The 22,260-nt window shown below is 38.0% G+C and overlaps 1 protein-coding gene across 2 annotated transcripts in view; it reads right to left on the bottom strand.

Annotated features, from left to right (window-relative positions):
- The window catches only part of LOC116463473 (Golgi-associated kinase 1B), a 257,534-nt gene extending 236,363 nt beyond the window's left edge, over positions 1-21,171 (bottom strand). For both annotated transcript variants that reach the window (XM_058434661.1, XM_058434666.1), the window contains exon 1: positions 21,116-21,171. The gene's annotated coding sequence lies outside the window, so the exon portion shown is untranslated. The remainder of the gene's footprint in view (positions 1-21,115) is intronic.
- Between the last annotated feature and the right edge of the window lie 1,089 nt (positions 21,172-22,260).

The raw sequence follows: 22,260 nt of genomic DNA, 5'->3' as shown, positions 1-22,260 counted from the left end.
ATTAGAGTCATTATCTGAATGTTATTTTCTCTCTCTTTCCTACATCTTTTCCCTTTCCTTAGTCTCTAGTATTCAGTACAGATTCTCTCATGCACCTCATCCTAGATAATTATTTGTCAGAGAGCTAAGGGAGAGCTCTTATCACCCATGCTATATGAAAACAGCCATCTGCCAATCAAATGGTATGGCATAGAACATTAAAAATGAGGAAAATATTTCACATAAGTATAATATAGCAGATAAACTAGCTTATCTCCACCACTGATTAGTTCTATTGAGTGATAATATATTTATATTTTTTTAGGAATCCTGATATGAATCATAAGTTTAAGACATGGACTGGCTTGTTCCTCCCTGCCGCTTTGGCTAGAATGCCAAACATATTTGCATTAGATTCCCTCTTTTCTTCAAATTTTCAACATAGTTGTTTTAGAGTATCCTTGCTGACAGCCCATGCCTCTTTTGTCTGTAAAATTTTTTGCTCCATTCTATGACTATTGGATAACACGGGGTCTACACAATTGAGATGTTACAGAAAGCTGATTGTGACACGATGACTTTAGCTTTGCTGTTCTCTTCTCAGAAGTATTTCCCCAACCCTAGTTCTACCCCCTGATGTTTATATTTGGATGTTGTTATGGAAAGGGACATTTTAAATTTTAAAGCATATAAAATCTTTGTGAAAGCCTCTCTGTCTCTGTCTCTTTCTCTCTCTGAGCCAGAATTGGATTAGGACTTGACCAGACTCCTATGACAGGGGGCTTTTATGAGACAAAATCTTCCACAGTATTCCCAGTAAACAGTCTGTATATTTCTTAAGTTAGAAGAGAAACTCAAAAACTTTCACAGCTACATATTGTCTAGATTCTGGTTTTCATAATAGAACACCTTTGAATCTTTTCTATCAGATTTGGCCAGTTTTATTGAACACTCAGAGAAGAAAAGCCCTACCCAGACTCCTTTTCCCCTCACAAATCACTTGTTATGCTCCAAAATGCAAAGGGAAGAGTCTTTTCTTTGTAAATAACATGTATCTATATAAAGCATTTTAAAACTGGGACTGGTCGGGCGCAGTGGCTCACACCTGTAATCCCAGCACTTTGGGAGGCCGAGGCGGGCGGATCACGAGGTCAGGAGATCGAGGCCATCCTGGTTAACGCGGTGAAACCCCGTATCTACTAAAAATACAAAAAATTAGCCGGGCGTGGTGGCAGGCGCCTGTAGTCCCAGCTACTTGGGGGGCTGAGGCAGGAGAATGGCGTGAACCGGGGAGGCGGAGCTTGCAGTGAGCCGAGATTGCGCCACTGCACTCTGGGCTGGGTGAAAGAGCGAGACCCCGTCTCAAAAAAAAAAAAAAAAAAAAAAAACCTGGGACTAAATATTTTTTGTAATTAGAAATAAAATTTGGTGACAATCTAACATTTACACAAAAGGTGGGAGAAGTTTCCTTTAACAGACTTTTATTCCATAAAATATATAACTGTAATTTACTCACTTATTATTTAGGAAACAATACATTTATTTACATCAGAGAAAATTCTATTCTTTCTTTGCTTTAAAACGGCTTTATTAGGTTATTTAATCTGCACAGTTGGATATGTTTTAACATATGTATACACCTGAGAAGCCATCTCCACAATTAACATAAATAATATATCCATCACTCCCCAATGTTTTCTGGTGCCCAAGTGGTAATCCCTCCCTCTTGTTCCATCCCACTGGTCTCTCCTTTATCCTCAGGCAACCAATGATCTGCTTTTCTGTGATAGATTAGTTTACACTTACTAGAATTTTATATCAGTAGAATCATACCATATGATTCTACTGATCATACCATATGATTCTGTATTTTGTTTTGTCTGAGTTTTTTCACTTAGAATAATGATCTTGAGATTCATCCATTTGTTGTATGTACCAGTAGTTCTTTCCTTTCTATTGCTGAGTATTATTCTATTGTATGGACACACCTCAATTTGTTTATTCATTCACCTGTTGATGAATATTTAGTTTTGGGCTATTATAAATAAGCTGCTATGATATTGTTCATTACTCTTGGGTAAATACCTAGGAATGGAAAGGCTGGGTTTAAGGAGGTGTATGTTAACTTATAAGGAACTGCCAAACTGTTCTCCTACACAGTTGTACCATTTTCCATTCCCACCAGGAGTTTGGTTGTTCCACATCCTCACCAACACACAATACCACCTTTCTTTATTATAGCAATTCTGGTAGATGGGTTATCTTAAGGTGGTTTTAATTTACATGATGTTGAGCATTTTTTCATATGCTTACTTGTCATCCATAAATCTTTGATGAAGTGTCTATTAAATCCTTTGCCTATTTTTATTGGAGTGCTTATTTTCTTATTTTCAAGCATGGTACACTTTTTTTTTTTCTTTGAGACAGAGTTTCACACTTGTTGCCCAGGCTTGAGTGCAATGCACGATCTCAGCTCACTGCAACCTCCCCATCCCGGGTTCAAGCGATTCTCCTGCCTCAGCCTCCTGAGTAGCTGGGATTTAGAGGCATGCACCACCACGCTTGGCTAATTTTGTATTTTTAGTAGAGACAGAGTTTCACCATGTCGGTCAGGCTGGTCTCCAACTCCTAACCTCAGGTGTTCCATCTGCCTCAGCCTCCCAAAGTGCTGGGATTACAGATGTGAGCAACCGTGCCAAGCCAGAATACTTTTTATATATTCTGAGTAGAAGTATTTTATCAGATATGTGTTTTGCAAATATGTTTGCAGTCTTTGGCCTACTCTTCATTCTATCAAGAGTATCTTTTGAAGATCAGAAGTTATTAGTTTTTATTAAGTCTAATTTATTTGTTTATGGGTGATGCTTTTGGTGTTGTATCTAAGAAATATTTGGTCACCATTTTTGATGTCATATCTAAGAAATCCAGGATCACAAAATTTCTTCCTTAAAATTTTACAGATTTAGGTTTTATACTTAGGTTTATGATCCATTTTAGTTTTTGTATATTGTGCCAGGTATGGATCAAAGTTTATTCATTTGCACACAAATATTCAATTATTCTGGCACCATTTGTTGAAAAGACTATTTTTTCTCCTCTGAAACTGCCTTGGCATCTTTGTCAAAACTTAACTATTTATGTGTGAACCTATTTCTGAACTCTAGGTTTCATTAATGTAGCTATTTCTACACTATTACTACAGTGTCTTGGTTACTACAAATTTATGACAAGTCTTAAAGTCAGATCATGTATGTCTTCCAACGTTTATTTTTTCCAGCATGTTTGAGCCATTACAGGTCTTTTGCATTTCAATGTAAATTTTAGAATCAGATTGTCAATATCTACAAAAATGCCTGCTTGGATTTTGATTGAAATTGCCTTGAATTTCTAGGTCACTTGTGGGGAGAAATTACATATTAACAGTATTAAGTTTCTGATCCATGAACTTGGTATATGTCTTCAATTATAAAGGTTTTCCTTAATTTTCCTCAGCAATGTTTTGTATTTCCAGTGCCAATGCAGTGCCTAGAATGCAAGAGTAATCTTATTTTTTGGTGAATTGAACCAATATAAACCTATCATAAAAGAAATCTAACCCTATCTTCAACTTTTAATAAAAGCATACAATGTACATCACTCTGATAAAATTATTCCAATTACTAATACACATTAACAATAATACCATTTACACTTTTACATGACTTTGTACTAATTAGATAAGATTTCCTTAGACAATCTTGGCAAATTCTCAAATCAATTTTTTTTTATCTTTGGTATCACTGCTAAATAGGTTTATGTTTTTTATTCCCTTTTGATCTCGTTCCATTTCTGATCTTGTTTCTCTGGAGGAGCAGGTATAGAATCAGTATTTCTTTAAATAATCTCATTGTTAATTCTCCCTTTTTGTATTCTGATCAACTATTCACTTTCTCACCCACTCCTTTTCCTTTATCCCACATAGTTCCTACTTTATAAATAATCCAATAATTGCTTATTATAGGATTATCTGATTCATGTCACAAAGCGTAAGTCATGACCTATGGTACTACTTTTTACTAGCAGAGGACAGAGGAAGTTGGAAAAAATATATATCAAATATGTTTTAATTTAGTATAAAAACTTTAAGCTACTTTAACCCGATAAAAGAAAAAAGACTACAGGGTGGTTTTATGCCTCTCATGACTTGCTGACAAAAAGGGTTAATGTTAGGATTAAGCTGCAGAGATAGACCTGAAGAACAGATCATCTAAAATATGTAGTTTTATATGCTGTAGTACATTTTAACAGAGGTTTCATAATATAAAGCAGAAATAAACAGACAAAAAGAAGCCATTAAACAAATAGTCAAGTTTTATTTTGAGCCTATTAAGTGAAAATCAATTTAATTTTATAAAGAGTTTATTTTATCTTTCTGTTCTTTTAATTTTAAAGACTTTATGATATGGTTTGGCTGTGTCCCCACCCAGATCTCATCTTGAATTCCCACATGTTGTGGGAGGGACCCAGTGGGAGGTAATTGAATCACAGGGGCAAATCTTTCCTATGCTGTTCTCATGATAGTGAATAAGTCCCACAAGATCTGATAGTTTTAACAAGGAGGGTTTCCCTGCATGAGCCCTCTCGCTTTGCCTGCTGACATCCATGTAAGACATGACTTGCTCCTCCTTGCCTTCTGTCATGATTGTGAGGTATCCCCAGCCACATGGAACTGTAAGTCCATTAAATCTCTTTCTTTTGTAAATTGCCCAGTCTCAGGTATGTCTTTATCAGCAGCGTGGAAATAAACTAATACACTTTACCATAAAATTTTATTGTTTTCCTTCAACTAGTTTTAGCTATCTTACTGAAGAGCTGTTTTTATAAAATGGAATCTTGGGCCAACAAGATGAGCACCATCTCACTTTAAAGAATTTACTCCCAGCTCAAACTGGAAATCTTTACTGTCATCTGGAGACAGTGATAACATATTATAAGAGAGAAACACAAATCTGTTTAAAGTATTTGACAGTGGGTATAGTTAACTCTAAAATGACATCATTTTCTATAATCCAAAGTGGCATCTAAATTTATATGGCAAATCATTTTTACTCCTTATCAGTGTCTATGAGATTCTAAAAGCACCTCAGCGTCAAGGCTTAGTTATTTCCCCAGCAATGGTTAAGATAGGTCTTTGTCAACTAATCAACCAATTAAGGGAGGAAGAAAAGGGAATTTAATAATTTATTTAGTCTTAAAAATGAGTACACTATAGTTTTACATGAAGGAAAAACTAAAACAGTGTATCTTAGAGCATAGTCCATGACCACCATTATCAGAATTATCTGAGGGGACTCTCAAATCTGCATTTTTACAAAGCTCCCCCAGTGGTTATTATCATATCATAATTTGAAGCTCATCGTTCTGAAATTTTTTGCTTCAACGGTTAGCAAATAGAAAAAGAATAAGATTCTTCTTATAGAGGGTACACAATGCACAATAAACAAGAAGGGAATTAAAGGAAATCTGTGTGGCCTGCTATCAGAAAGTGTCAATGAAAATATGGAACATAAGCTGAAACTTAGGAGAAGAAATTGCTTCCTTTAGATGTCAGAAGCAGAATATAAGAGAACAAAGACAAGGAGGCATATTCCTGTTTGGGGAAAGGTATGAGAAGAGAATAATCACAATTTTATGTAAGACACAGCTTGGGTAACAGTGGCAATTAATATTGAATCCGTGAGGTGAGTCACATCGATCACATAAGCATGGCAAGGGAGTTAAGCCTTGATATGATATTTATCTTCGTAAATTTGATGGCGATATGATAAAAAACAGTTTAAGGATTTACTATGGCAATGATCAGATAATGGATACATATATATTATATATATACACACACACACATATGTATACACACACAGTTATATATATATATGAATAGTAATGGGAAAACAGAGACAGAAAATTTGGCCAAATAACAGCTTCAGAAACAAAAATATGGAAAGAGAGAGACTTAGGTGCTGTGTATTAGGGCCCTACTATGAAGATGGAATGAATGTGAGAGAAACTTTTAACTATCTCCATTGATTATTCCTTATACCAGAGAAGATAACCAAGAATGTACTTTTTATCCTCATTTCAATTGAAAGGAAAATAAAAACAGAACAAAATTCGAATGGTTAATTTGAATCTGAAGACTTAGATTTGCTTAATACATGCATGTCTAAAGGAGTTGCTAGCCTCATAAAACTGACTTTGTCACCTGTTGTTTCTTTTAAAGAACTTTACAAATTCACTGTATTGTCACTGTAGTAATAGCTGTTGCTATTTTATATTTTTATGATTTGATATCACATGTATTTTGGAAACTTTTGTCCTGAAGAAGAATTCTAAGGCCAACACACTTAGAAAATATTGAGAAATGCTTTGGGAAATCATTACCTATGCTTGAGGCAAAGTTGGCAGAGGAAACAGTCAGTCTAAAGAAAAACCTATGCAGGGAAAATGGATGAGACTATTTTTAGTAATGTGTATGTGAACAAACTCCACTTATTAAGGTTCTAACATTTTTTGTTCAGTCAATATTAGTGTTATTCATGTAGCACATGATGTTGCTGCCTTTCTCCATTCCCGCAGCCCACCTCAGTTCACCTGGAGCTGAGGTATACAGTACAAAGCAAGCTAATTTCCCACCTCAAAGGCCAGTCTCTTTTCTAAAGTCTTGAAGGTTGTTTCTTGACCCTCTAGGACTTGGAAGTACTAGTGTACAAGAGTTAAGACCACAGGGCAATCCTCGAACAGTAGGGCATGAACACTGGTGGATAAATGTCACAACCTTTCTGTCCTCCTGGGGGACAGGTCCGGGGTGTTCCATGGAACTCAAAGTTTTACTCACAGTATTGAACTCTACGTGAACACAGCAATAACCCATTCATTAACATCCACTCAAAAATTTGTTTTTGGCTTTTCTTCCTTCCCTTTCCCATTTTCCCACTTCATTAGTTTGAGTTTCCCCAAAGACTCATCTTTTGGGGGAATTTTAACTAAGCAATGTACTAATACAAATTGAGAAACATTTATAGAAAATTTCCAAGAAACCCTGCTACTATACATAGTTAAATCAACTGAGCTCTCCAAGGTAGCCAACATATAATCCATAATTTATTTCAACACTTCTGTATCATTCATAGGGCATATTATTAATCCCGGAATTAAAATCACCATGTTTATTACTTATCTGCAAAATTTCTTAGTGGCCCATGTGTCTTGCAAGAGCTACAATAGTCAGGCAGGACCTCAGTGTTAGCCCCTAATGAATATGGTCCAGAATATGCTGTGGGAAGAAAACACCATCTTTGAAAATATGTCAACAGTAGCATATTTAGGGGGCTTGACATTTACCATCTTGCTAGATGGGGACCTCCCGGGTGGAAGGTGTGCTAGTGGGATAGTTAGGTCTCAGACTAGAAAAGTCAAAAAGATGAAAGAGTATAAAGAGAACCATCTTATTATTTTAATATTCTGTATCTATCTCTCTGATGCAAAAAGCACTCTCTGTTGGTAGTTTTCTTATTTCCTGTCTTCAATGGCTCTCTCTTCTTCTTGTCTCCTGCCCTATTCCCAAAGTCAATTTTATTTAATCAAAGAAAATGTTAGAATTAGAAAAGCAAATAGTCAGGATAGTTGTGAAGGGAAAGAAAACAGAAGCATATTAGATACTGGTTTGTTCTAAGCATCCTCTTTCCCTCCACACTTTTCTATCCCCAAACCTGCAATTTTCTAACTTTTAAATTAAAATATGAAATTATTTTGGTTTGGGGCAATAGCATTTTACGCCAGGACCAAGTTGCTGAAGACTTGGCATATTTCAAAACTTTGATAATTCAAGCCTAATTTTAATCTAATTTAAAAGCCTAATTAAAGCCTAACTTTGATAATTCAAGCTTAATTTAATATTGAGAGCATGGTGGGAAATGTCTACCTAGAATGAATAATTTATAACAAATGTGCATTTGTTTTGCTTTAATGTCTCATTTTGATTTTACCATATTATCTCTGACATTTTTCAGAGTTCTCAAAAATCTGCATAGCATATCATAACAGTTATGAGAAATTGTTCACAGCATTTCATCACCTCTAACTTCTATTCCAAAGTTACTGATTTTAAAGCTTGGTTTTCAGCACTAAAGAACTATCATCACATAAATAAGATGTGATGCCTTATGTGATCTAAAAGTATTTTAAATCATATTAACCATGAATGGTAAGATAACAGCAAAGCAGTCATCACAGTACCTCAGAGAAGTTCCAGTTCCCATAAACAAAAGCACAGTGCTCAGAATACTAATAAATGATGGGGACATTTCTAATTAACAGCTAATGTGGCAGTACCCTGTGGGAGCAGTAAACACAGTCTACAAGTCACTTGACAGACTAGCCTTGAAATTAATCTTTTTTTATATGCTACAGATATTCATTATTTCACATTTTTCATAAAGAAATATTTCATTAATATGTTATGTGGTTGTCAATTTACATGATGCAAATTGCCCTAGAATGTGACAGACACAATGTATTTAGATTAATTTTTGAGAAAAATTCTAAATCACACAAGGTGTCTAGGTTCAAGACTGGTGCTCAATAAATAAAAAGTGCTGCCTCCAGTAACAAGATTCAAATCGGCTAACCTGTTATGGGAGTTCTGGCAATAAGCATAATGAGCTATAAGTATATAAAATATAAAAATCTGAGAATATTCTGCTATGTATAATCTTAGTTTTAACTAAACAAAAAAATTTACTTGTAAAATTTCCTTTGGTTCAAGGACTTTTATATGTTTATTTTAGGGGTTAGCCAAAATATTTTAAGAAGAAATTAAGTTCATTTTCACATTTCTTAGCATAGCATGACCTTTGAGATTCTGATAAATAATTTGGCAAAAGTAAAAGTAAATTTGGCTTACTTTGTAGTTGTTATCGATTTTCTGAAAAAAATTATGCAGAGAACATTTTGATTCTTAAAAGGATACATTTCTCTATAATTATAGTCCCTTATCTTGCTTGGCTGAGCGAGTGTGGAAAAGAAACTGCTCTGTATGTATGAAGATAAACCAAGTGCACAGATTAAAAGGAAGGTATGGTGGATAATCATAGAAAGGCTGGCTATGAAATACTTTTCTCTGTTTAGTTGAATATGCTGTAAAATAATAAAGTGGTTACAAACTAGAGAGAATGACTGCAGAGATCTTTGGTATGCATTTAAAAAACATCACTTTCTCCTTTTCCATTTACTTTTTAAGAGGAAAAAATTAACATTAGAAATCCTTCAATTTGGAACACCAAATTCTGTTAAAATACCAAGTTACCTGAAATATCCATCATGAACCAAGTGCTATACGACTCACTGAGCCATAGAACTGGGTGTGCCCGGCAGCCCTGCATCATCAAATGGACATTGCATGTATTAAATAGCTCAAACAGGTACTGAAGGCACAAGTAAGTGGTACCAGCAATGTCTCTGATTCCTATGGCACAACATCTGTCCACAAGCCCCCAAGTTGCTCTTCATATAATATCGGCCACATAAGAAGGAATAAAAAGAAAAAGGAAAGCAGCAGAAGGACCGATTTATAGAGTGATTGGGAATACGCTTTGCAGAAGGAACAGCAACCACCCATGTTATAGGCTTTTCCAACATGTGCTCCATGGAACACTAGATCTGTGGTTGCCAGCAGATATTACACATGCATACACAGATATGAGTTCTGGAGTTACAGACATTTGAGAAATGTTTGGTTCAATAAACTGAAATTTACTCTGTGGTCCTTTCATCTTTACACATAGTTTTCCCACACTTTCAGATTTCCATTCCATTTAACAAGTCAGATTATGTCAACAACTAGTTACCCTCAAGAAAAGTTACTAGTGCATCCCAGAATGGTGTTTGTTACCTCTTTCCTCCCTAATCATAATGCAACACTGTATATTCTGTACAGTGCGGGGCCATAATTATTCCTAATTTTTTCACAATTGACACTTAAAAAAGATAGACACCACCACCAAGGGCATGTTCCCTCTCCATCCCAGGTATAAATGCATTTGTGTTCTCAGGGAGGGGAGCATCACACACCAGGGCCTGTCAGGGGGTGGGAGCAAGGAGAGGGAGAGCATTAGAACAAATAACTAATGCATGCGAGGCTTAAAATCTAGATGATGGGTTGACAGGGGCAGCAAACCACCACGGCACATGTATACCTATGTAACAAACCTGCATGTTCTGCACATGTATCCCAGAACTTAAGAAAAATAAAATAAGTAAATAAATAAATGCATTTGTCTCCCAAGCACATCTATGCTTATGTTAAATGTGAAAGGTTATCTCTTATGTAGGAGGAGTGTGAAGGTCAGATGCCAAGAATTTGTTCTCCAATTGACAAGAGCCACACTATGTAATATAGTAGGCATTAGCCATATGTGGTTATTTAAAATTAAACTTACAGTGTAATTCTTCACTCACACTAGCCACATTTCAGGTGTTCACTAGTCACAGGTGGCCAGTGGCTGCAGCACTGAACAGTGTGGGCATAGTAAATTTCCATCGTCATAGAAAGCTCTATTGAATAGCACTGGACTAGTGTTATACCACACATATACACATGCTGCTTTCAGGAGGGAGCTCACTAAATCTCAGGAGCCTTCAGAATCTCACAAGAAAATCCTGACTTTGCAGCATCTACTCCTCTAACCAGCCTCAGCTAAGTGACTGCTGGCAACAAGCAAGCAGGAAAAGAAAATTCACATTGTCAGCATATTCAGGCAATCTTGCCTCCCAAAAGAAACCATTATAAACCGCAAGGAGCTTGAGCATATTCACATGGGCACACATCCACAGTCTCTTTTCTCCATATAGGAGATAACAGGCTGATTTACCTAGGGACTCATAGATGGTTTGAACTATCCTGTTTCCTGTGTCTTTATTATGCCAGTCATTTTTGGTTCTCCCAAAACTACTTTAGTCTCCTCTAGTTCTAACATATTCGATATAGTTGAAGAAGTGAGAGCAGCCTTTGGAGAGCTGACCACCCTGAGATAATATGGTCAGCTGGACAGGCCCCAAACCACCAAGACTTGCCCCACCTTTACTTGTTGAAGAGTTACATGTCATATACCAATTTAGCTAACTTTAAAAGTTTACGTCTTACATGCTTAGTGTAGTTTCTATATCTTTTCACAATCTCTCCACCTAATGTGGTTTATGTTTGGTTAATATTCCCTAAAGGAACCAGATTCAACAAGTCAAGGGGCAGAGATTCCAATGAATCTGGTCAAGAATAAGCCAGAATCAGAAATCAAAGTATCAGCCAACATCTCAAACCATAATTCCCAAACCTGGCTGCATGCCAGAAAAATGTTAGAGCTTTGAAAACACGAATATCTGGGCCCTGTCCTCAGATATGCTGATTAAATTAGTCTGGGAATCAAGATCATTTAAAATCTCATTCAGTGGTTTTCATATAGTACAGACAATGGTCAGAAGTCAAAACCACTGTCTTAGAAAATACCTGAGTCTCATCCTCTAGAGCAGGGGCTATCAAAGCATAGCCTGTAAGCCAAATCTAGCCCCACACCTGGGGACCCATTTGTTTATGTCTTGTCTGTGGCTGCTTTCCCTGCTACAATGGCAGATTTGAGGAGTTGCAACAGAGACCATCTGAACCACAAAGCCAAAAGTATTTACTGTCTTGCCATTTGCTAAAGTCTGAATGTTTGTGTCCCCCCAAAAATGTATATGTTGAGACTAAATCCACAGTGCAGTGGTGTTGGGAGGTGAGGCATCTGAGTGGTGATTAGGTCATGAGGGTGGAGCTCAGACAGATAAAAGGAGGCCTGAGAGAGCTTGTTTGTACCTTTCACCATGTGAGAACACATAGAAGGCGCCATCTATGAGGGACGAGCTCTCACCAGACACCAAATCCCCTGGTGCCATAATCTTGCATTTCCCAAGCTTCAGAATTATTGGCAATAAATTTCTTTTGTCTAGGTTTTTACATTTTACTTATTTAGTTTTAGAGACAGAATCTTGCTCTGTCACCCAGCAAGGTGATGTGACCATAGCTCACTGCAGACTCAAACTCCTGGGTTCAAGCAATCTTCTTGGTTCAACCTCCAGAGTAGCTGGGACTATGAAAGTGTGCATCACCATGCCTGGAGTTTTTTGTTTTTTTTTCCACTTCTGTGCAGACAAGGTCTCATCATGTTACCCAGGCTTTTCTCAAACTCCTGGCTTCATGCAATCCTCCTGCCTCAGCCTCTCAAGTAGCTAGGACTATGAGTGTGGGCCACCAGACCCGGCTAATATTTTTTTACTTTTATGGAGACAAGGTCTCATTATGTTTCCCAGGCTTATCTTGAACTCCTGGGCTCAAGCAATCCTCCTGCCTTGGCCTCCCAAAGTGCTAGGAGTACAGGCTGTTGTTTACAAATTACCCAGTCTAAGGTATTCTGTTACAGCAGCCGAAATGGACTGATACCATTACAGAAAATGTTTGGTGACCCTGGCTCTAGAGCAGTGATCCTCACAGCAGCATAAGCATCACCTGGAAACTTGTTAGATATGTAAACTCTTAGGCCCACCCCAGACCTACTGAATCAGAAACTCTGTGACCTTCTCCTGCCCACTTCTCACTTGCCCCAAGGCAGAGCTCTACTCTTCCTCACCTTTCTGATGGTTGGTCTTAACACCCTTCCCAGAGAGGGTCTTGCCCTATACCCTGGGGGAAGGAATGCTGGCATCCTGCAGCTTCCATCAAAACCCAAGAGGACTGGGTTTGGAGAGCTTCTGGGTAACAGAACACATGGGGCTTCTTGAAGGGTGGCACGCCCAGGGAGGGCGAGGAGGCACCACACCCTTAACCCCCGCACAACTCTTCTTTGTAGTATCCTTTATAAAAATAAATACATAGATAAGTGTTTCTCTGAGTTCTGTGAGCCTCTCCAGCAAATTAATTGAGCTCAAAGAGGGGGTCGGTCATGGGAACCCAAACTTGAAGCTGATCTGTCAGAAGTTCCAGGGGCCTGGACTTGTGACTGGTATCTGTGGGTTTGAGGGGCAGTCTTGGAGACTGAGCCCCCAACCTGTGGGACTGGACACTATCTCTAGGTAGAATTGAATGGGAGGACACCCAGCTGGTGTCTGCTGCTTGGTGTGTGGGGAAAAAAACCCCACACATTTGGTTACAGAAGTCTTCTATGTTGATTGTTGTGTGAAAACAGAGAAAAAACATGATTTGAGAGTTATTTTCCCAAAACACCTCCCAAACTTCAAATCAAAATAATTAAATGGTCCACCAACATGAGAGTTTTTTTGAATATTCAATAGGAACAGCTATCCTCAAGTAATCTGGTAAATTTAGGTGCAAATGCTGCCAAATTATTATCATCTTGGGAATTTTTACATTTTTAAAAACTCATTAATCCAGTGGGATGCATTTCAGATGTAGGAATTTTAAGCACTTGTCAGTGAGGTAAATCTTTCAGTAATTTTTAAGGAATGAGGTATTCTTTAGCAACCCTCATACATCTGATATAGGTGCTCTTAAAAATGTATTTTTCTGCCTTATATAATGCTAGATCTCTGATCATGTATACATCTTTGCTTTGTATTTGTAACATACAATTCCAAAATTTTATATCAGCCCTTTTTCCTTATCAGTGTCATGATAATGATAATCAATTCACTTCTTTCCCTTTTTTTTTTTTTTAGATGGAGTCTCACTCCGTTGCCCAGGCTGGAGTGCAGTGGTGCAATCTCAGCTCACTGCAACCTCCGCCTCCCAGGTTCAAGCAATTCTCCTGCCTCAGCCTCCCGAGTAGATGGGATTACAGGCACACACCACCACGCCCAGCTAATTTTTCTATTTTTAGTAGAGATGGGGTTTCACTATGTTGGCCAGGCTGGTCTCAAACTCCTGACTTCTTGATCCACCCACCTCAGCCTCCCAAAGTGCTGGGATTACAGGTGTGAGCCACCGCACTTGGTCCACTTATTTTCTACTCACCTATTTTTGTCCAAAATACTGTGTTCAACCCTGACACATGCCTTTGAGTTTTCACATAGCATAGTGAGGGAGACAAGTGCATCAGCTCTATTATTGTAGTAGAGTAGGTGACCTCACGCTGTTAAGTCAGCACAGAGAAGCAGCAGGCATTTTAACAGAGTACCAGTTTTCTATTGGTAATAAATAACCACAGACTTAGTGGCTTCAAACAACTGTATTGTCTTACATTTCTGTAGATGAAGAGTCCCACACAGGTGTCATTAGGCTAAAATCAAGGCATCTGCCAGGCTGCATTCCTTTCTGGAAGCTCTAGGAAGAAATCCATTTCCTTTTCAGTTCCACTGGCTTCCCGCATTCCTTGTCTTGTGGCTCCTTTCTTTACCTTCAAAGATAGAAACTTTGCATCTCTCTGCCCTGCTTCTATCTTCACGTCTCTTTCTGACCATAGTCAGGAAAAGTTCTTTTTTTTTTTTTCTTTACTTTTATTTATTGTTTTTTATTATTATACTTTAGGTTTTAGGGTACATGTGCACAATGTGCAGGTTTGTTACATATGTATCCATGTGCCACGTTGATTTCCTGCACCCATTAACTCGTCATTTAGCATTAGGTATATCTCCTAATGCTGTCCCTCCCCGCTCCCCTCAACCCACAACAGTCCCCGGAGTGTGATGTTCCCCTTCCTGTGTCCATGAGTTCTCATTGTTCAATTCCCACCTGTGAGTGAGAACATGCGGTGTTTGGTTTTTTGTCCTTGCGATAGTTTACTGAGAATGATGTTTTCCAGTTTCATCCATGTCCCTACAAAGGACATGAACTCATCATTTTTTATGTTCTTTAGACTGGGCCCACTCACATAATCCAGGATAATCTCCCAGGACGAAGACCTTCTACCTGAATTGCATCTGCTAAATTCTTTTTGCCATGTCACATATTCTAAGATTCCAGGGATTGGGATTCGGATGTGGACATATAAGGGGGAGTATTTTCTACCTACCACAGAGGGTGAGGAAGAAGAAACAAAGAGGTGTAAAAAGACCCTGGAAGAGATGAACCTTGAGCCAAGTCTTGAAGGTGTAGTGGGAATTAGCCAGCTGGAGAAGGGGGAAAGCATTTTTTGATAAGATACTTACATTATTTCATCAACAAATATTTTTATGCTGCTCCTACCAGGTTCCAGGCACTATCCAATGACATTGGGAGTACAGGACATAGTCAAAGAATTGCAAGTAGCATTGCGACCAGAAAGAGGTCCCAATCCAGACCCCAAGAGGATCTTGTGCAAGAAAGAATTTGAGGCGAGTCCATAAAGTGAAAGCAAGTTTATTAAGAAAGTAAAGGAATAAAAGAGTGACAACTCCATAGGCAGAGCAGCCGCAAGGGCTGCTGATTGACTATGTTTATGGTTATTTCTTGATTACATGCTAAACAAGGGATGGATTATTCAGAAGTTTTCCAGGAAAGGGGTGGGCAATCCCCAGAGCTGAAGGTTCCTCCCCCTTTTAGACCATACAAAGTAACTTCCTGACATTGACATGGCATTTGTAAACTGTCAAGGAGTTGGTGGGAGTGTAGCTGTGAGAATGACCAGAGGTCACCCTCATCACCATCTTGGTTTTGGAGGGTTTTAGCCGGCTTCTTTACTACAACCTGTTTTATCAGCAAGGTCTTTATGACCTGTATCTTGTGCCAGCTTCCTATCTCATCCTGTGACTTAGAATGCCTTAACCATCTGAGAATGCAGCCCAGTAGGTTTCAGCCTTATTTTACCCAACTCCTATTCAAAATGTAGTCGCTCTGGTTCAAACGCCTCTGACAGTATGGGAAAGCCAGAATATAGGGGGAATGTTAGGGGTGATAGGAAGCTCAGCTAGCAAGTAGTCAGGGACCAGGTTATGAGAGTTTTGAATGCCTGTTCAGAAGTTTGGATTTTATCCTGAAAGTGATGGGGAGCTACAAAAGTAACTTATGTAGGAGGTGATGTTATCAGATGTGTCTTTCAAAAAAAAAAAAAAAATAACTCACTCCGGAGGCTAAGGCAGGAGAATGGCGTGAACCTGGGAGGCGGAGCTTGCAGTGAGCCAAGATCGCACCACTGCACTCCAGCCTGGGAGAAAGAGCGAGACTCCGTCTCGAAATAAAAATAAAAATAAAAATAAAATAACTCAGCAATGAAAATTATGGATACAATAGAAAAGAACCTAGCCTACTGATATTATTAAGGATGATGGGAAATGGATTCAGGAGACATTTAAAAAGTAAAACTCACAGACAAGTGTAAGGAAGAGGAAGAGAGATACTTGAAGAAAACTACCAGAATTCTACCTTGGTTGAATAATGAGGTGGTGATTCCATCAAGACAGGGAATGCAGAAAAGAGTGGATTCAAAGTGAATGTGACTTCTGTGTTGTACACATTACACTTGCTGTGAAATTCTATTTAGGATATTTACTAGACATTTCAATATAATAAGCTAGATCTTAGGTACCTGGGCTACAGTTATATATTGCTGAGTCTTTAAAAAAAAGACGGTAATTAATATGATGAGGATAAATCAAAGCAAATAATGAGCGAATGTAAAGTGAACAAAGAAGATGGGAGGACACCAAAAGAAAGAGTGGACAAAAGGAGTCTATGAAAAATGCCAGGAAAGAGATGACAGGAAGTAGAAAAACAATAACAAAAGGGTTGTTGTATCAGCCAGAGAATTTAAAAACTGATTGGTCAATCTGGTAAAATAAGGCAGAATAGTCAAGTAAGAAAGTATTGAAAAGGACCGTTGTATTTGGCAGCTAGGGGAAAAACCATCAAGTCTTGTTACTTGTCAGTTTCAGTGGCATGGTACAGACTGGTGCCACCTTGCACTTATTTCAGAAAGGCATGAAAGGTGAAGCATCGGGGAGAGAGAAGCACTTCGTTAAGAAGCTGGGCTGGGAAGTGGAGAACTAGCATCATGACTAGGGACACCTGTGTGGAAGATGGCCAAGAATAACAAAGTGCTCAAAAGTTTAAGAAAAGGAGTTTGAATCTGCTTTTTTATGTGGAAGCAAAATGAATCAGCAGAGGATAAAGAGAATATTCAAGGAGAGAAAGATATTTGAAAAAGTCAAGGTCCCAGAGGGTGCAAACCCACAACATCAGTTGAATTTTTAGACTGAGCAAGAAGACTGCTAACTTTTCTCCAACAGTGAAGGAAAAGGTGGGTTTGGATGCAGTAACTCTAATTTAAAAGTTAAGGAAGTTCCAAAATTAAAGACTATATTCTCTCTGAAGCAGACAGTGAGGAAATCTATTAAGAGGGGAGGGCTCTAGAGAGGTGGGGATTTAAGAACAAGATGAAGACTTGAAATACTCTGTGAGAGAATGGGAACCAGAAAGTTGTTTGTCAAGGAGTGTTGAGGGCTGGCTTAGGTTGACAGGTATGGGTTAGTGATGGCAGCCTCCTGCAGAGAGTTCTGGAGACCTGACCTTGTTACTGACAACAGGTACACCTCGCTTGTTCTTTCTTAAGACTCTTCCACTAGCCATTTCTTGTCCCTGCCATATTCCTCTGTTGATCTCCTGGCTGACTTCACCTTGGAATTCAGGTCTCATCTGGGAATGTCATTTCCTTTAGAGAGAACTTTACTGATCAACCTGAAGCAGCCTCTGGAGTTACTCCCTATCATGCCAGCGTATTTTGCCTTCTTTAGAACTTGATCACTCTGTAATATTTTCCTGTTCACTTATTTCATTATTCCTGTCTGCCTTCTTCTCACTAGAACATAAGCCTTCATGAGAAATGGAACCTTATCAGTTTTGTTTATACAGCACCCCACTCTCTAGCACATGGTAGGTGATCAATAAATATTTCATGTTGAATATTTTGTGATTTTGCATAAGTAGCTCAGAGGGCAAGGTATAGGGAAGGAAAAAGCAGTGAAAATGGTGACTAAAGTAAAGGGAGAAAATGTGCGGTTCAGATGGGTCAATAGACTGGAGGAAAATAGAGACGTCGAGGGCCCGGAAGGTTTAGTGGGAGAAATGATAGGAAGATACTGGAATTTCTTTACAAAACAGTTTAATCATGGAAAACTGCAGACATATACAAAAATAGGAATGAGTCCCTGTACTCAGCCACAGGTTGAACAATTAGCAAGTCACTGCAATCTTTTATTCTCTACTTGCCACCCACTCAATCCTTTCATCCAGAAGAAATTATAGTTACTGCATCCACAAATGTCAAAGTAAAATATCTGATGTATCATTTTACCCATAAATATTTTGATAAACCCTTAAAAGATGTAAAAAAATCATTATCACAGTCGAAAATTAAAACTTCTTCCCTAGTTACTAGAACTTAGCATTCAGAAGTACAGAACTTCCAGCTGACAAGCTGCAGGATAGAGTCATGGGTGTAGGAGGCTAAGGGAATGGGAGGTGGGTATTTATGGCAGTGATGACTTAGTGAATCTGACATCTGTGGCTGCAAAAGTTAACAATAATTTCTTCTAGGATAATGGCAGTACTTCTGGCACAGAGAGGAATCAGGTGCCCAGTAAATTGAAGGAAGAGTACAAAGAATCAGGTAACAAGATCCTGTAGCTGAGCAATGCAGAAACGAATAAAACTTGATTACTTTTAATTACATATTCCCAACTGTCACTTACTTGACATTACAGCATATATGTACATTCTATTGTTTCTGTTTTAATGTAGTTCTTCAGTCAAATATGGGAATTTTTAGTTATAATTTCTACTAAGCGTAGCTATATAAGTTGCCAGTCATCACTTTTGGGGATAATTATCATCAGAGAGAAAGAGAGAGAGAATCTACTAAAGATTGTGGTTAGAAAAGAAAGGGGGGAAGTTTGCAAGATAGAATTTGTACAATAAAGTGTGGAAGAGAAAAAGGAAACTCGGAGACACTGAGCCTGGATCTCAGCATGCGCGCGCCAGCCTGTTTGGGGAACAGGAGTGCAACATTGTTGAGAGCAAGTGACAATATGACTTCTGACATAAAGTATAAAAGTCAGGAGAACAACAGAATCACTGCATGTGTCCACAGGTTGGTGAATTGCCACTATGCAGTTTAACTAAAAATTATTCAAAGCATCTCAGGCCTTAATTTTATCTCTGGAATTATGTTGAAGCCTGGAATAAAGAAGGAAGAATTCTATGTCCTAAAATTACAATGGCATTAAACATTTGCAAGAAGGACAAATATCAAAACAGTGTTTATCATGCACATTATCATATTATCTGTGGCAAAGCAAAAGAAATTTACAACAATCTCACTGAAATGGGGAGATAGAAATCCTTTAAAAACTCAAGCAAGCAGAGAATCTTAATGAAAAACTTAATTGTATACCATCCATGATTGCTGATTTATATGTATAAAATATCACTGTGGCTTTCTGTAACATACCTTTTTATCATTTAATTTTTGTGAACTTAAATATCTGGAAGTCTTTTCAAAGTATTCATCTTAACCTGACCTCCTAACCTTATATTTGTAATACCTCTATCCTTCAACTCTTTCCACAAGGATTTTCAGGGAACTCACCTTGGCTAGGAAGAATCAACCACTTTCCTTATTTCTGTAGTGCATTATTTATTGGAGGCCTGGCTTAATTTCTTTTAAGTCTGAGCCTAAGAATGTGTACAAATTTGTATGACTGGTACAGGCCAATTTCAGAGCAACATATTTGCAACTGGTGACTTGGGTTTGTTCTAAGATTATGTGACATTTTAGAAATAGGAAAAGGTAACTTGCTTTCTCTGTTTCACCTTTATAAAGTGGTGCAGAAAATATTACTAGTTATCTGATAGAAAACTTCTATCAAATCAGTGTCTACCCAAAAGCAAGAAAGCCCCAGTCCTAAACACTGCTCAGAATAATGAAGCATTGTTGTATTTTATCAATCATCAGAAAATGTAACCCAGGATGGCCGTATTTTCCCCTAAAAGAGTCTTAGAAAGTAGTCATTGACAAGTCAATGTGTCATTTTTTAAGACCTATTCTTCCTTATCTGTTTAGCACTTTTTGCCAGGAGATATGGTTTCCATAGTACATATTTGCATGATGCTTTCCTCTTATCCAAAGGGGATACATTCCAAGACCCTCAGTGAATACCTGAAACTGCAGGTTGTATTAAACCTCATATACACTGTGTTTTATCTTCTATGTACACACCTATGATAAAGTTTAATTTATAAGTTAGGCACAGTAAGAGATGAACAATAATAACTAATAATAAAATAGAACAATTGCAATAATATGGTATAAGTTATGTGAATGTGGTCTCTCAATATTTTATTGTACTGTACTCATCTGTTTTCTGACCTCAGCTGATCTCAGGTAACTAAAACCACTGAAAGTGAAACTTGATAAGGAGAAATCCTTCACCAGCAACCTTAAAAAGCCTACTTTCACTTCATTTTCTACCTACTAAAAAGAAAAATACACTCAATATAATTCTGCACTACAAAAAGTAAGTGCAATCATTTTCAAAATTGCCTAGAAATGTTTGAAATGTGCATTTTGCCCCTCATTTAACACAATTTTTCTACATAATTGACACAACACAATCAAATCTTTTCAAAAGGCAGAGTATCCTCTGACTCTTACCTTCTACCTTTATATTCTAGCACCTTCCTGAAATTTTTCTGTAGTTTAATGCTGGAATAACAGCACCTTTACGGCAACTATTTAATAATATTTGCTTCCTTTCTGTAGGTGAGCAATAACTCTAATTAGAGTCAGCATAAAAAATAACACACCTAGTGGTATAGAGTGCAAGGGAAATTAGACTTGATAGGCATGAAGATATCATACTCAAGGAAAAGACTTTAATAAAATCTAAAATAACAGAGCATAGCCTTGGAAAGCTATCATAGAATTAAGGGGTAGTAGTGCTAGATATTACTTGGTCTACCCTCCATCTTTTACTGAGGAAAAAAATAAACACCCAGAGAGCAGGCAGCTTGTGTGAGTTCTGATTAATGAGAGTCAGGTATTCCAACTGTTCTTCATATTCTAAAAATTGCCCACAGCACGGAAGAATCGCTGAATGCACTCTATGCTCATGATACAAAACTAAACTGCCATTTTTAACTCACATTGTGTGGCTGAAGCCTTCACCTCCAGGGGTGCTCATAGGAGAGTTATAGACTCCAGGACTGTTGAGAGTTGGCTCCACACCAACATTAGAGGCAAAGACCAAGTGGGCATTGGGTCCCCTGTGGTGCCTGCAGTGAGATCATAAAGGGGCAGCAGTATGAAGGATCACTGACTAATAATTGAATTTCAAGTGTTGGCAGCAATGAAAGATGCTTTCCCTCCAAGGGCCTCAGATATGAGCAAGCCAGTGTTTAGGCCATTTCACTGTGAAACCCCCCCCCACACTCCTGGCCCCAAGTGTGCTGGAGTACCCTGTTTTTATCCTTACTTCACAGGTGCAGTGGCAACTCAGTGTAGGTTCAGGGATATTTTAAGCTAGAAGTGGAGGGAAAGGAGGAAATCATAGGGATAAGGGATGCAGTAATAGGATCAAACATTTGTAATTCCAGATGGGACAGGAGACTGTTGGAATTGGGGTACTAGAGGGAGTCAGATAGAGATATAAAAAGTAGTGGTCAGAGAATGGGATATTTGAAACTAAGATTATAGAGGGGTAAGAGTTTTTAGTAATCATGATGTCAGATTTTGATTATAGCAGTAAATAACTGAGGTAGGTGAAGGATATGGAGAAGGGGAGTTCAAAGAATAAAGAGGGCTAGGCGTGGGAAGAATCACCTATGAGGATATTGAAATTGCTAGAAATAAATGAAAAAATAGTGTTTATTCACTGACAATTGTTGGCCAAATGGGAGTGGAAAATGTTGATTTTTCTAATTCCACCATTCCTTCCATTTTTATTAACTTGAATTATCCTGTGAAGAACTTTGGATACTGTGATGAATGCTGAGCAGGATGACTACTAAAGTTTATCTTTTTAGTTATCAATTTTCAAAGACATTGGTTCTATAGTTAGCTCAAATGGTGACAATGACCATTTTTTTTGCGGGGGGGAGTGCAGTAAACTTTGCAGGTAGGGGCAGGGAGCTAGCTCTTCCTGTTAGTGTCAGTGTGAATTTATAGTTGTTCTAGTTAATATCTTTGGTTCAACTGCAGCTAAGACTTTTTTTTTTCTTCATTCAAAAATATTTATTAAGTCCTTTATTCATGCAAGCCACGGTGCTGGGTTCTGGAGTTACAAAAGTGA

Source organism: Hylobates moloch, unplaced genomic scaffold, assembly GCF_009828535.3.
Source record: "Hylobates moloch isolate HMO894 unplaced genomic scaffold, HMol_V3 SCAFFOLD_38, whole genome shotgun sequence".
Taxonomy (NCBI): domain Eukaryota; kingdom Metazoa; phylum Chordata; class Mammalia; order Primates; family Hylobatidae; genus Hylobates; species Hylobates moloch.
Note: the sequence above shows the minus strand (reverse complement) of the source record. Positions and strands in the feature narration are given on the sequence as shown.